General features: G+C 46.9%; 1 protein-coding gene across 5 annotated transcripts in view; it reads left to right on the top strand.

Annotated features, from left to right (window-relative positions):
* Positions 1-15,168, top strand: part of APTX (aprataxin) — a 331,981-nt gene that overhangs the window by 24,578 nt on the left and 292,235 nt on the right. The window lies entirely within an intron of this gene.

Below are 15,168 nucleotides of genomic sequence, written 5' to 3' on the forward strand. Positions count from 1 at the left end.
TAGCAGGAATTTAAGTCTATAAATTTGGGATAAACTTAGGAATTAGTCTCTCTGTGGAGATATATCAGCTGTCACTACAAATGTGACACAGTCAGTCATTGTAAAAGCACTGTAGCTTTTATTCTCAGAGGACAAGCAGGCCAAACAATTCTCACACATGGGTGATGTCATCCATGTTTTCTGGTGCGGAACTCTTTTATAGCCTAATATATTTAAGAACACACAACAGTGCCCCCATTGCCCATGTGCGAGTGCCTTCCCATCTGCTGCAAGAGTGCAGGACTATCAGCCTCTTCATCCACAGTGAGGAGAGAACCAGCTTCTCAAAGCACCTGGTGCGTAAGATCTTTCTGAACTTTTTTGTGCTTTCTCTATGGGCATTTTTTTGTTCTATTTTCTATTTTTCCCTTTTTGGGATTGTTTTCTACCTTACCCCTTAAAGGTTTAGTGATTTCTTACCCCCCCCCCCCCCCCCCCCCCCCCCACACACACATTTGTTTTTTTCTTGGGCTCACAAGGTCTTAGGCCTGAGCTTTGTTCGGGATTTTTCCCTTTATTTTTCGTGGTGATTACCCCTTTTTTTTTCTATCCCCATTGATTCGTTTGAAACAAAGCTGTTTTTTCCATGTCGTCAAAGGTTCCCAGTGGCTTTAAGCACACTGCTCAGTGCAATCAGACCATCTCTGGAACTGGCATCCATTCATGGTGTCTCCAGTGTTTGGAGCCCGACCACAGCTCTACTATAACTGTATTCTTTTCCTGCGTATACATATCCATTTCTGCATATAGTTCAAACTCCCCTTGCTAACATACAAATGTATTCACTCTGCAGCTCCTCAGTACCTCGCCACACTTAACTCTTCCTACGCTCCTCCCTGGGAACTCCATTCATCAGGTAAATCTCATACCCCTACGTTTATCCTCCACTGCCAACTCCAGACTCCGTTCCTTTTATCTTGCTGCTGTCCCGTCCCGGGTCCTTACCTGTGCTCCCGCGGGGGGGAGCGATGGTCGGCGGGGCTCGCTGTGTCCAGGGCGGCGGAGACGAGCCGCTGACGGGGCCGGCGCTGCCGCGGGTCGGCCCGAGGCCGGTGACCCGCTGGAACTAACGCCGGCCTCGGAGAAGGGAACACGCCGGCCAAGATGGCGGCGCCGGCGTCGTCGTCTCCCTGGCCCGGAGCGGACCAGCGAGCATGCTCCGCCTACTCGCGCCGGATTGGCGCATTGAAGTGGAGACTCCGCCTGCAAGGCAGGCTGGCCAATCCAGGCGCTCCTTGCCTGCCAGGGCCGGGGGAATTGGCTCCTCTTCCAGGGAGGGGATGGACTGGCGGGAGATTTAAACAACGGAACGGGAAGGGTCCAGTGCTTCCGTTTCAGATGTCAGAAGCCGACACAGTGGATCTCGGAGTGTTGCTCTTCGGAGACTGTGTTCATCTTCAGTGCTAGCCGTCCTTGCTAGCCCCCTTCAGAGACTGGGTCCATCTTCAGTGCTAGCCGTCCTTGCTAGCCCCCTTCAGAGACTGGGTCCATCTTCAGTGCTAGCCGTCCTTGCTAGCCACTTTCAGAGACTGTGTTCCTTTTCAGTGCTAGCCGTCCTTGCTAGCTGTCTTCAGAGACTGTGTTCCTCTTCAGTGCTAGCCGTCCTTGCTAGCCCCCGTCAGAGACTGGGTCCATCTTCAGTGCTAGCCGTCCTTGCTAGCCACCTTCAGAGACTGGGTCCATCTTCAGTGCTAGCCGTCCTTGCTAGCCACCTTCGGAGACTGGGTCCATCTTCAGTGCTAGCCGTCCTTGCTAGCCACCTTCAGAGACTGGGTCCATCTTCAGTGCTAGCCGTCCTTGCTAGCCACCTTCAGAGACTGTGTTCCTTTTCAGTGCTAGCCGTCCTTGCTAGCTGTCTTCAGAGACTGTGTTCCTCTTCAGTGCTAGCCGTCCTTGCTAGCTGCCCTTCAGAGACTGAGTTGCTGACTACCAGCCAGGCCGGCCGTCACCCCGCGGTTCCAGCAGTCCTGCTGGCCGCCTGCAGCTGGGGTCTCAACCCTTGGTGAACGGCGGCCGCCGCGGGTGAAGATTCGGGGTGCGCGGCTGTCTTCTGAGGTCTTGCGGGGCCTCAGGGAACTTAAGGGCTCACCTATAACAGAAACAGGACAGCTGCACCGTATGCCTGGAATAGACTTCCTGAGACAGCATGTCAAACTCCATCTAGGCTAAAAGTCCACCTTTTTGAAGCTGCTTTTAACTCCTAACCCGATTCACTTGTTCAGTACCCATGTCTGTTGTATCATTCCCACATTAAGTAATTCTCTTATCCCATATTACTGCTACTACTACTACTACTTATCATTTCTGTAGCGCTACTAGACGTGCACAGTGCTACACTTGAACATGAAGAGAGAGTCCCTGCTCAACAGAGCTTACAATCTAATTAGGGACAGACAAACAGGACAAATACGAGATAAGGGAATTACTAAGGTGAGGATGATGAAATAAAGGGTACTGAACAAGTGAGTAAGGGTTAGGAGTTAAATGCAGCATCAAAAAGGTGGGCTTTTAGCCTAAATTTGAAGATGGTTAGAGATGGAGCTTGATGTACCAGCTCAGGAAGTCTATTCCAGGCATATGGTGCAGCAAGATAAAAGGAACGGAGTCTGGAGTTAGCGGTGGAGGAGAAGGGTGCAGATAAGAGAGATTTACCCAGTGAACGGAGTTCCCGGGGAGGTGTATTTGTCCTGTTTGTCCTGATTAGATTGTAAGCTCTGTCGAGCAGAGACTGTCTCTTACACGTTCAAGTGTACAGCGCTGTACGTCTAGTAGTGCTGTAGAAATAAGTAGTAGTAGTTTTCCAGAGAGGCTCGGAGAGAGAATTTTTGGAGCCAGGTCCGAAATGACAGCATCAGTGTCAGTGCTTGCACCAGCATCGGGTGTATCTGTCCACATGGGAGTGAGCGTGCATCGATCAGGTCTCCTGCCTCTGGGCCATCCACAGTGCAGGGCCCCCGGGACTGGTTAGCATTGTACCTGACACTGAGGAGACATGAGGATTTGATGTCAGCACTGAGGGGTGTCCAACGCTTGAGTTTGGGCGACGTCCAAGAAGCATAAGCATCGATCTCCCTCGATGCATGGTGTCAGTAACACTGGGGAATCCGGTACCCGAGAAGCGTTGGCTCCGGGAGGAGTGCTCCCGCCTCCATCGAGGAGGTGCTGGCACAAGGGTCTCCATGCAACTGGGACAAGGAGAGTTGATTCAGTCAGTTCAGCAGGCTGTCTCTGAACCGACACCGGCCCTCGAATGCATCCAGTCCATGCTCCAGGAGCACTTGGCGGAGATGCTACTGCAGAGTGCATTGGCATTAGGGATGCTTGCACCAGCCATGCCTCTACCTGCTGCCTCGCAGGGCCTTAGCATGAGGTGAGGTCACTGATGCTGGTGCTGCATGGGGTACCGGTGTCAACAGCTGCCCATGTGGGTACACCCTAGACATCAGTGGAGTAAACCACCAGAGTCCAGGGTGGAGCCTACATCTTGATGTTGCTTCAGCCAAGGACCAAGTTCCTCCCATGAGTTCTTTGCTGACACCGATACGGAACGCTCATAGGCATCTGATGAGGATCCTAGGTACTTCTTGGAGGAGGAGTCCTGTGGTATCCCATCTTACCCCTCCTTACCAGAGGAGAGACTAAAGTATACACCCGAGATCCTCTCCTTCCCAGCTTTTACGAAGGAAATGGTGGCTGCTCTTCAGTTCATTTGGAGCCCAGGACTGAGATGTTTGAGGTCCTGGACTATGACTCTCCTCCTAGTCTCCTAGAGAGGCTATGACGGTTCTTTTTCACAAGAGTATGATGTTCAGGTGAACAACAGGGAGTCTGCTCTGTCGGTCCCTGTCCTCCCTAAGAAAATCAATCCAGATTTTCCCTGGATTTGATATGCCGCAGTCATCTCATTCCCTAGTGGTGGAATCCACACTCAAACGAGCCAGAAGTTCTAGAGACTTTGCTTCAGTTCCCCCAGGCAGAGAAGCTCAAACTCCTAGACTCTTTTGTGCAGAGGATGAATCAGGCCTCAATGTATACAGTCATACCAGCTTTATACAAGCCTCTACTTGTGGAACTTGGTGTGCAGTATGACTGATATAGCGGATTCTCTCCCACCAGAGCAGGGCGAATCCCTTCGTCATAAGTTTCTGGCCTGGTGCACTTAAGATACTTTTGATGTGGCATCCAGGATTTCTGCCCAGATTTATTTTATTTATTTAACAAATTTATACCCTGCTTAACTACTAAGCAGTTTACAGTAAAACATTCAAAATAAAATACAGGTAAAATACAAAAACAGATGAATCCTAATACAACATTACCTGCACTATTGAGCCCTCAAAATTATCCAGCATTAAACGCCTGGAGGAAAAGATCTTTTTAGATCTTTCTTAAACTGCCTCAAAGATATACAAAACCTCAACAGACCTGGAAGAGAATTTCATAGTAATGGACCTGCCACAGAGAATGCACATTTTATTGTTTCTGCATAGTGAATACATCTCAAATCCGGTACTTTTGATTTCTTCTTATATACTCTGATGTATGAAATGTTATTACATCAGAAAAAGGAAAAACTCCATTGAAACATGAAAATCAGCACTTTTAAACTGTACTTGATATCTTACAGGTAACCAGTGCAAAACTTGCAACATTGGTGACACATGATCGTTCTTCCCCCAAATGCCCAGTCATGCGGGCTACTGCATTCTGCATTGTTTGTAATGCATCAGTTTTGTTCTGTGAAATACCCAAGTAAAGGCTATTACAAAAATCAGGTCTAGACAACACTAAACTCTGTACAAGGATCCTAAAGTCATATGCTGCAAGCATTGGTCTCAACTTTGCGACTAAGCGCAAATAATAAAAACACGTCTGAATGACTTTTGTCACTTGATTCTGAAAAGAAAGATCACAGTCTAACTGCATACCCAAATTCCCCATAGTAGTCTGAACAGGGATCACACTTTTTTCCAAACTAGATGTCAAATCTGGCAATAACTCTGTTTTTCTTCCAATAAGCAATACCTCTGTTTTCAGCAGGTTAAGCAACAATCTTATTTTCATCCAAGATTCAGTGTGCCTCATACAACGATTGACTTCTATAGAGACATGATTGCCCACTGATACAGGAAAAAAATTGTACATCATCCTACAATTTATAACTCCCCCTATTGATGCCACATAAATATTGAAAAAAAGGGCCAATAAAGCTGACCCCTGTGGGACACCCATAGACAATTGTGTGAAATCGATTTTTTATTGATTATTGTAAAAATTTGTATATACCACTCATACCTTACCAGTGCTTTTTTTGTAGAAAAAAAGGTGCCGGTACTCATTATGGGCGGGGTCACCACATATGGCTCCACCCCTATGATAGCCACACCCACATTAACCACACCCCCTATACCAGCCATGGCGCATATAAACAGACGTCATTGAAAATATTACAGTACTATAGGAGAAAAAAATAACGTGATTTGCTAAGTAGTAGTAGTAGTATACCCAGTGCAAAATAAGACAGCCAATGTAAATTCTCAAATTGGACATATTACAAACACTAAAATGAAAATAAAATGATTTTTTTCTACCTTTGTTGTCTGGTGACTGTTTTTCTTTCCATATTGGTCCCAGTCTGTGATTCTCCTTTCCTTTGTTTTCGCTTAACTCTTCTGTGCCATTTGTCATTTTTTGTCTCCTTTTTCTTTGCTTTCTTCAATATTTTTCAGGCTCTCTCTCTGTCCAGATTTAATTCATTCTTACTATCCATTCTTTAATTTCCTTCATCTACCCGTGGCTTTTCATCTTTCCTCACCCTTGTTCTCCCCATGCCCCTTCCTCTTATTCTCCAGTCTTTCTCTATTCCCCTTTTCCATCCAGCAGCTCTGCTTTCTCTCCCCATCCTTCCAGTGTCTCCCCTATTTCTTTCTGCATTCTTCCATCCAGCGTCTTCCCTCTTTCTCTCCCTATCCTTCCATTTTCCCTCTCTCTCTCCCCATCCTTCCATCTGTTTTTCCCTCTCTCTCTCTCCCCATCCTTCCATCTGTTTTCCCCCTCTCTCTCCCCATCCTTCCATCTGTTTTCCCTCTCTTTTTCCCCATCCTTCCATCTGTTTTTCCCTCTCTCCCCAATCCTTCCATCTGTGTTTTTCCCTCTCTCTCCCCATCCTTCCATCTGTTTTTCCCCTCTCCCCAATCCTTCCATCTGTTTTTCCCCTCTCTCTCCCCAATCCTTCCCTCTGTTGTTTCCCTCTTTCTCTCTCTCCCCAATCCTTCCCTCTGTTGTTTTCCCTCTTTCTCTCTCTCCCCAATCCTTCCCTCTGTTGTTTTCCCTCTTTCTCTCTCTCCCCAATCCTTCCCTCTGTTGTTTTCCCTCTCTCTCTCTCTCCCCAATCCTTCCCTCTGTTGTTTTCCCTCTTTCTCTCTCTCCCCAATCCTTCCATCTGTGTTTTCCCCTCTCTCTCCCCATCTCTCCATCTGTTTTTCCCCTCTCCCCAATCCTTCCATCTGTTTTCCCCCTCTCTCTCCCCAATCCTTCCCTCTGTTGTTTTCCCTCTTTCTCTCTCTCCCCAATCCTTCCCTCTGTTGTTTTCCCTCTTTCTCTCTCTCTCCCATCCTTCCATCTGTTTTCCCCTCTCTCCCCAATCCTTCCATCTGTTTTTCCCTCTCTCCCCATCCTGCCATCTGTTTTTCCCTCTCTCCCCATCCTTCCATCTGTTTTTCCCTCTCTCTCCCCAATCCTTCCCTCTGTTGTTTTCCCTCTTTCTCTCTGTCCCCAATCCTTCCCTCTGTTGTTTTCCCTCTTTCTCTCTCTCCCCAATCCTTCCCTCTGTTGTTTTCCTTCTCTCTCTCTCCCCAATCCTTCCCTCTGTTGTTTTCCCTCTGTTGTTTTCCCTCTTTCTCTCTCTCCCCAATCCTTCCCTCTGTTGTTTTCCCTCTTTCTCTCTCTCCCCCAATCCTTCCCTCTGTTGTTTTCCTTCTCTTTCTCTCTCTCCCCAATCCTTCCCTCTGTTGTTTTCCTTCTCTCTCTCTCTCTCCCCAATCCTTCCCTCTGTTGTTTTCCTTCTCTCTCTCTCTCTCCCCAATCCTTCCCTCTGTTGTTTTCCTTCTCTCTCTCTCTCTCCCCAATCCTTCCCTCTGTTGTTTTCCCTCTTTCTCTCTGTCCCCAATCCTTCCCTCTGTTGGTTTCCCTCTTTCTCTCTCTCCCCAATCCTTCCCTCTGTTGGTTTCCCTCTCCCTGCCAAGTTTCCCGCGAACGGCGCGAAGTCGTGACGCACGCGGCACCAGCCCCTATTTCCAGCCGCTGCTGCTTCTCCTGTTGAGCAGCAGCGGCCGCTACACAAAGAAAAAGAAGATTTAAAAAAAAAAATTGAAACCTGGCTGAAACGCGGCACCCCGGTACTGTAGACAGCCATTAGGCATTGGCTGTTGCCCCACAGCCGCTCCTCCGCTTGCCTCTACGTCACTGCCCCTGGAGGAAGACCCCAGAGGAGCGCAGTGACGTAGAGGCAAGAGGAGGAGCGGCTGCGGGGCAACAGCCAATGCCTAATGGCTGTCTACAGTGCCGGGGTGCTGCGTTTCAGCCAGGTTTGAAGTTTTTTTTTAATCTTTTTCTTTGTGTAGCGGCCACTGCTGCTCAACAGGAGAAGCAGCAGCGGCCGGAAATGGGGGCTGGCACTGCGTCTGTCACGGGGCGGGGGGAGCAAAAAAAAAAGGTGCCGGTACGCCGTACCGTTGCGTACCGGCACAAAAAAAGCACTGTACCTTACATTCCACATGACTCGGGATCTATCTGCTGCTGATGCTAAGGAACGAAAAATTGTCTGTCTTGAGAATTTTCTTTCCTTTAGTTACAGCAGATGAATCCAGAGTCCCATCCTGGTTTTTCCTGTGGTTTCTATCGGTTGGTACTCTGTTGGACCAGGTTGCTGCCTTTTTCCCTTTTTATATACCGGTATTAGATGGACTGGTGTAATTTCTGTGTTTACAGTTCTTGATTTATTACTTTTCTCTGTGGGGAGGGAGAAGTGTTCTAATGCACTTTTCGTCTGCTTTGTTATGAGAAATACTGACTGACCAAGGAGCATTCCATCCTGTAAAACCGTGTTTACAGTTCTTGATTTATTACTTTTCTCTGTGGGGTTGAACAGACAGATATAGAAATGGATGATTTCAATTACCCTGATATTGACTGGGTAAATGTTAACATCAGGACGTGTTAGGGAGGTAAAGTTCCTTGACAAAATCAAGGACTGCTTTATGGAGCAGCTAGTACAGGAGTTGACAAGAGGAGGAAAAATTCTAGACTTGGTCCTTGGTGGAGTGCATGATTTGGTGCAGGAGGCGATGCTGCTAGGGCTGCTTGATAACAGTGATCATAATATGATCATGTTTGACATCAGCTCTGGAGTAAGTACACACAGGAAATCCAATATGTTAGCATTTAACTTTCAAAAAGGAGACTATGATAAAATGAGAAAAACTGTGAAAAAAACTTAAGAGGAGCAGCTGCCAAGGTCAAAATTTGACATCAGGCATGGATGTTGTTCAAAAATGAGTAGAGGCTGACCCAAAGGATGAATCCAGCACTGGAGATAGTGCTAAAAAAACCTTTTTATTAGTTGCTTGAACAAAAGGACCCAACACTGAATCGCCTACCTCAGGGGTCACAATGGTTTTCCAAAAAACATATAAACGTGTCATACATATATAGTTTGCATTTACAAGAAAATATATATATAATAACAATCATAAAAAGATATGTAGGGGGAGTCACGTGATGCGTTGAGAGAGTAAGACGTGTGTCTTTGCTCTCCGGGGCCCCCGTGCCTGATTTAACCATATAAACCGCAGAAAATGGCTGACCAGCGACCTAATATATTAGCAGAAGCAGTACAACCAATGGATAAGTTCGTAGAAACAGCAACTAAATCAATGCCGCCACGCAACGCTAAAAAGGAGAAGGATAAGGCAAAGACGGCGGATACCACCGAGGAGAAGGCCTTGCAGCGAAGCGAGCAGAACTTCACTCCCACGCAGCTGGCGCAACTGACTGCCGCGGTAACGCAAGCATTGGAGCCGCGATTGGAAAAAATCTCTGCACAGCTAGAACAATATGAATCGCGCCTGACAGATGTAACACAACGGGCTGGGGAGCTAGAGAGGCGGGTGTCAGAGATTGAGGATGCGCTTTCCCCAGTGCATGGTCGGCTTCAGAACACGCAGTCTACGGTCGAAGCGCTGCAACAGAAAGTGGATGATTTAGAAAACAGGGCCAGAAGGAGCAACTTACGCCTGATCGGCATACCAGAATCGGTGAGTGACACAGTGCTGGCCACGGTGATAGAAAAGTGGCTGAAAGCCGAATTTGCGCTGTCTGACCATGCAGGAGCACTGTGCTTAGAACGAATACACCGAGTGGGCCGCATCCAAGATGGCCGCCAGAGCCCGCGTGCAGTCATACTGCAAGTACATAACTACCTGCACAAGATGGAGATTTTGCGAGGCTACCGATTAAAACGGGACGATACAAAGTTTGAGGGGAAGACAATAAGAATCTTTCAGGACTTTTCAGTATCTTTACAGGACCGTCGAAAGATTCACCCCCCTGTGTAGACGATTACAGGATTTGCAGATCAAGTTCATGCTGATTTACCCAGCAATTTTAAAAATCCGACAAGATGGCAAATGGAGGTCCTATGATTCAGAGGCAGCTGCCAAAGAGTACATAACAGCCCTGGAACAGAGGGAACAACAACAGACGGCGGAGCAGATTGGAAACAAGGACGATTCTAAGACCCAAAGTGGGTGAGAACTATAAAATGGTTGTTCTGTATTGCACCCAGTAAAGAGCTGGTTCACAACACAAAGTGGTGGATCGGGTGGGGGGGCCTCGGGCATGGCAGGGGCTCCCACATAAGTTGTTGTCTAGGGCATGTTTGGGAGTGTAGAGATTAATAGGGGGGGAGGGGTGGAGAAGGGAGGGGGGGATTAGCAAAAGGCAAAAGAAGTATCCTCAGGTATGGTAAAATGGAGAGGGAACCTACACAAAGAAGTCCAGGGTGGCGGAAGTGGAAGAAAGCAAGCTGGAGGGAGACATACACGTTGATGCAACAGGGGAGAGAGATGTCTTCGGGGCTAGGCTGGGAGCCTGGGAGACAAAGGCCTCAGAGGTATTTAACAGTGCAAGTTTCAAGACACCAAGGGGAAGGTGGTTAAAACACGTTTGATCTCTTGGAATGTAGGCGGCATCACATCCCCAATTAAGAGAACCAAAATCCTATCAGCTCTAAAGCGTCATGGGGTAGGCATTGCCTGCCTGCAGGAAACGAGGCTATCCAAAGAGGAAAGCGATAAGCTAAAAAGAGGATGGGTGGGGGAGGTATTCTATTCCCCAGCAACAGGCAGGAGAGGTGGGACAGCAATTCTGCTGCACAAATCATTGATGGGCGCGGCAAAAATGCTGTTCAAAGATGGAGAAGGGAGATATGTTGGAATTCAGCTCAATCTACAAGGAAAAGAGATGCTACTGGTATCAGCGTACGGCCCTAACACCTCAGCTACACACTTTTACGCTCAGCTGTTGACCCTTTGCCACACACATGCATCCCTCCCAATAGTAATTGCTGGAGATATGAATCAAGTGATAGACCCAGTGTTAGACAGGTCAAGGCAGGCGCGTCCTGACACTCTATCGGAGGTGTCCCTCCTGGATTCCTTTTGTCAGAAGGTGGGCCTGCTTGACCCCTGGAGGATATTACATGGAGATGAAAGAGATTACACGCACATCTCCAGGGCACATCATTCGCAGTCTCGCTTAGACTATATATTGACCTCCCCTGATATATTTCAGAAAATAACGGGAGCGGTCATAGGCCCTGAAGAGATATCGGACCACTCCATTATATGGGTGGATTTAGAGATTGCAACATATTTTCAGCAATCCCCTGGGTGGAGGTTCCCTGCATATCTGTACCCCTCAAAAGCATTCACAGAGCACATGCACAGGAAATGGGAGGAGTACCAAACACATAATCAGGCACACGTGGATGACCCTATTCTGTTCTGGTCTGCTGCTAAAGCAGTACTCAGAGGAGAGATTATAGCATACGTAAGCAGACGGAACAGGCAAATAACGCAGGGTATAGTGGAGCTGGAACGGAAGATCCGGGTTATAAGACGGCAGTATGGCAGACACCCCACGCAGCAAAATTATGAACTCCTTACATCCACTAGAGCGGCGCTGAACAGCCTACTTCAGGAACGCACGACACGATCCCTGCTATTCAGGAAGTACAGGTTGCATAAATTTGGAGATAAGGCGGGAGGGATGCTAGCGAGGCTGGTGAAGGGCACAAGGAAGTCCCATTATATTGCTGCGATAGGCAGACATTCGGGGGGGATTACCAACAATCCAGACGAGATAGTGCAGGTATTTCAACAGCATTTTGCTAATCTCTACAAAGGAGAGGAGGGTGAGAGAGACGTCAGGAATGCTACAGCAGAGTACCTAGCCACAGTTAACATGGGGAAGATACATCCAGAGCAACTAGACCCCCTCAATAAACCGATAGAGGCAAAAGAGCTTCAGAAAGCTATAGGCGCATTGAAGATGCACTCTGCACCGGGACCTGATGGTCTCTCCGGTGAGTTTTACAAGATGTTGAAACTGCAGATCTTGGGACCCCTATTAGAATACCTTAATGAAGTAATAGAGAAAGGCCGATTCCCACTACATGCCAACACGGCTCTTATCAGTTTAATTCCAAAAAAAGGAAAAGATTTACTGCAACCCAGTTCCTACAGACCAATTTCACTGATTAACGTGGAGGCAAAACTGCTGTCTCGGATCTTAGCGGATAGACTAGCACCACTGCTGCCACAGCTAGTGAAGGAAGATCAGGCCGGATTTGTTCGAGGGCGTCAATCTGTCCTTAACGTGCGCAAATTCATTCTAGCCACATTAGCAGACCCTGACACAAAATCACAAAGGCTGGCGGTGAGCCTTGATGCTGAACGGGCATTCGACCGGGTACAATGGCACTTTCTGTTTGAAACACTGCAGTGGATAGGTCTTACCGGATGGCTCTTGAAGGCTATCACCACACTATACACTGACCCCCGAGCCATGATATTAGTCAATGGGATAAGAACAGAGGGGTTTGACATTAAGAAAGGGACGCGACAGGGTTGCCCGCTTTCTCCACTGTTATTCTTGTTGTCCTTAGAGCCGTTGCTGAATGAGATCCGGGCACACGAACAAATACAGGGTATTAGGCTCCAACAACACGAGATTAAGGTGTTGGCGTACGCTGATGACCTGTTGTTACTGCTGAATAACCCTCAGACATCTCTAAAGCATCTCCTGCATACAGTGCATAAATATGGCAGACTCTCGGGCTTTAAATTAAATCTGGACAAGTCACTGGCGCTGCCTCTGGATCCGGAACTGCGGTGGGGTTGGAGGGGTGCATTCCCGCTGCAGTGGGCAGAGGATCAGATTCAGTACTTGGGGGTAGTCATTCCAACAGACATAGGGCGACTGTATGATAAAAATGTGATCCCGGTTCTGAGAGAGACCAGGCGCTTACTGCATCTTTCGGGTAACTGCCCACTTTCCCTGTCAGGACGCATAGGGCTGGTTAATATGTTGATAGTCCCCAAATGGCTCTACACATTCCAGATGCTTCCCTTATACCTAAGAAAGAAAGAGGAACTGGCACTCAACAAAGCGATTCAGGTATTCCTGTGGAGAGGACAACGGCCTCGGCTTCCTCTGCACATAATACAAAAACCAAGAGGGCACGGGGGGATGGGTCTACTCAACATAAGATACCTGACAGTCGCATGTTCGATGAGGCACATTAGAGACTGGCTCACGGGACAGCAGGAATTCTCAAACACACAAATAGAGCAGACACTCTCTCCCAAAGAGCATCTGGGGTGGTGGTTACACGCATCAGGCACGGGAATCACACATAAACTTGGAAATAACCCATTTTTACTGTCAACAAGAGCAGCTTGGAAGTGGCTGTGTAAAAGACATTGGTTTAGATGGACTGCAACGCCCTTCCTGCCTCTGTTCCACAATCCAGATTTCCCAGAAGGAACATCTTCAGTGATATTTGCTCGATGGCGGAGAAAAGGAATACACTACTTGTACCAACTGCTGACAGATGAAGGAAAAGTGCGACCTTTCCAGGATCTGCAAAGAGAATTTAAACTGCCAGGGACAGACCAATTGGCGCACCTGCAGATCCAGCATTATATGACAGAACTGGGATGGATTAACTTGAGTGAAGATGTGCAGGACACGTTGAACACAGCATTGACACTGGGGGCACAGAATACAGTACCCCTGCGGTTTCACCATAGATACCTTCAAGACTCCACTGAGGACATTGACTATCGAGGCAGGGCGCAGAAATGGGCGTCAGACTTGGCAGCAGAGGTTTCGGAAGAGGTATTCCAGACCTTTTTGGCCCTTGCCTTAAGGACCTCTGTATACACTCGACATTGGGAATTACAATATAAGTTTGCACTGCGGCTATATATATCACCAGCCAGAGCATCAAAAGCGGGGTTTGGTGGCGCTGGAGCCTGCCCCCGCTGCGACCAGATACATGCAGGGCCGGGGCACATGTTCTGGTCTTGTCCCCGAGTGGTGAGATTTTGGTCTCAAATGCTAGACGAAGTCAAACGGTACTGGGGCTGCAGCACAATACAGAGACAACCAGTGTTACTTTTTGGCAAATATGAGTGTACAGGGCTCGCCCCGCCAGGACTTAATTCCTTTCTTCATAGAGCGGTTTTGATTGGAAAGAAGATCATTTTGCTGACCTGGAGAGAGAGCGCGGGCCCCTCTTTTGGGGCCTGGAGGACAAACATGATCGAACTATTGAAACTGGAGCGGTGTGGAATTACAGATTTCTCCTCTGCCGAGGGGAAAAAGCTGGTAAAAACCTGGGCGAATTTTTGGGACACATTACAACCAGCAGCACGAAGTAGAATTTTAAATTGAGGAACTGTGTAGGATGATGAGAGGACTTAATACCTGTGGTATTATAAGGTTCATAGGTTCTTAGGATCGGGGAGGGTAGAGGGAAGGGCGAGGGGGGGGGGGAAGGGGGGTTTGGAAGAGGGAGGGGGTAGTGGGATATGTTTGTAGTTCATCCTGGTTAATAGTGTTAAGATGTTAACTTGAAAAGAACGGAGCAAATATGTACACTGTTTATTTACCTGCTTTAATAAAGATAATTGAAACATAAAAAGATATGTAAAATACATGAACAAAAATAGAAATAAAAGCAAAAATAAAAATAGAAGTAAAAGAAGATATGCACCTGAGAATAAATATGTATATGTATGTACAAAATGCAATACATAAAAAAAATATATATATATATATATATATATAAAAGAGTGGTGAGTGACTAAAAAAAAGAGTGGACCAACAGACTTGGTGTGGACTAATGTGCTTGTGGCATCTATGAATCGCAGTAGTAAATTATAAATCACCAAAATAGCGAGATTGGCACCATAAATTGGAGCATAGACCAAAGTACCGAAGAAGTGGAGACGTCACCATATGAGTGTGCATCATTACTTAAACCAAAATATGCATAGATTTATTGGGTTGGTGAACAAATAACATAAGGAAAAAAGAGGGAAATCTATGCATATTTTGGTATTTTATGTATTGTATTTTATACATACATATATATATTCTCAGGTTCATGTCTTGTTTTTAATTCTATTTTTATTTTTACTTTTAGTTTTATTTCTATTTTTGTTCATGTGTTTTACATATCTTTTTATGATTGTTTATTTTCCTTGTATATGCAAACTATATATGACACACTTATATGTTTTTTTAGAACACCAATTTGACCCCTGAGGCAGGCGTTGTGCAGCGCCGAAACACGGACCATATTGGGTCCTTTTGTTCAAGCAACTAGTTTTTTTAGCACTGTCTCCAGTGTTGGATGTGTCCTTTGGTCAGCCTCTACTCCTGTTTGATTGGATTATCTGACATAGAGGTCCTTCCTGTTTGCTATTCTGCTGTTCAAAAATACCATCCTGGAAACCCAGGTCAAATATATTCTGTGTATTAAAATAGAAGGAAGGAAGA

The sequence above is a fragment of the Microcaecilia unicolor genome, chromosome 2, assembly GCF_901765095.1.
Source record: "Microcaecilia unicolor chromosome 2, aMicUni1.1, whole genome shotgun sequence".
Taxonomy (NCBI): Eukaryota; Metazoa; Chordata; class Amphibia; order Gymnophiona; family Siphonopidae; genus Microcaecilia; species Microcaecilia unicolor.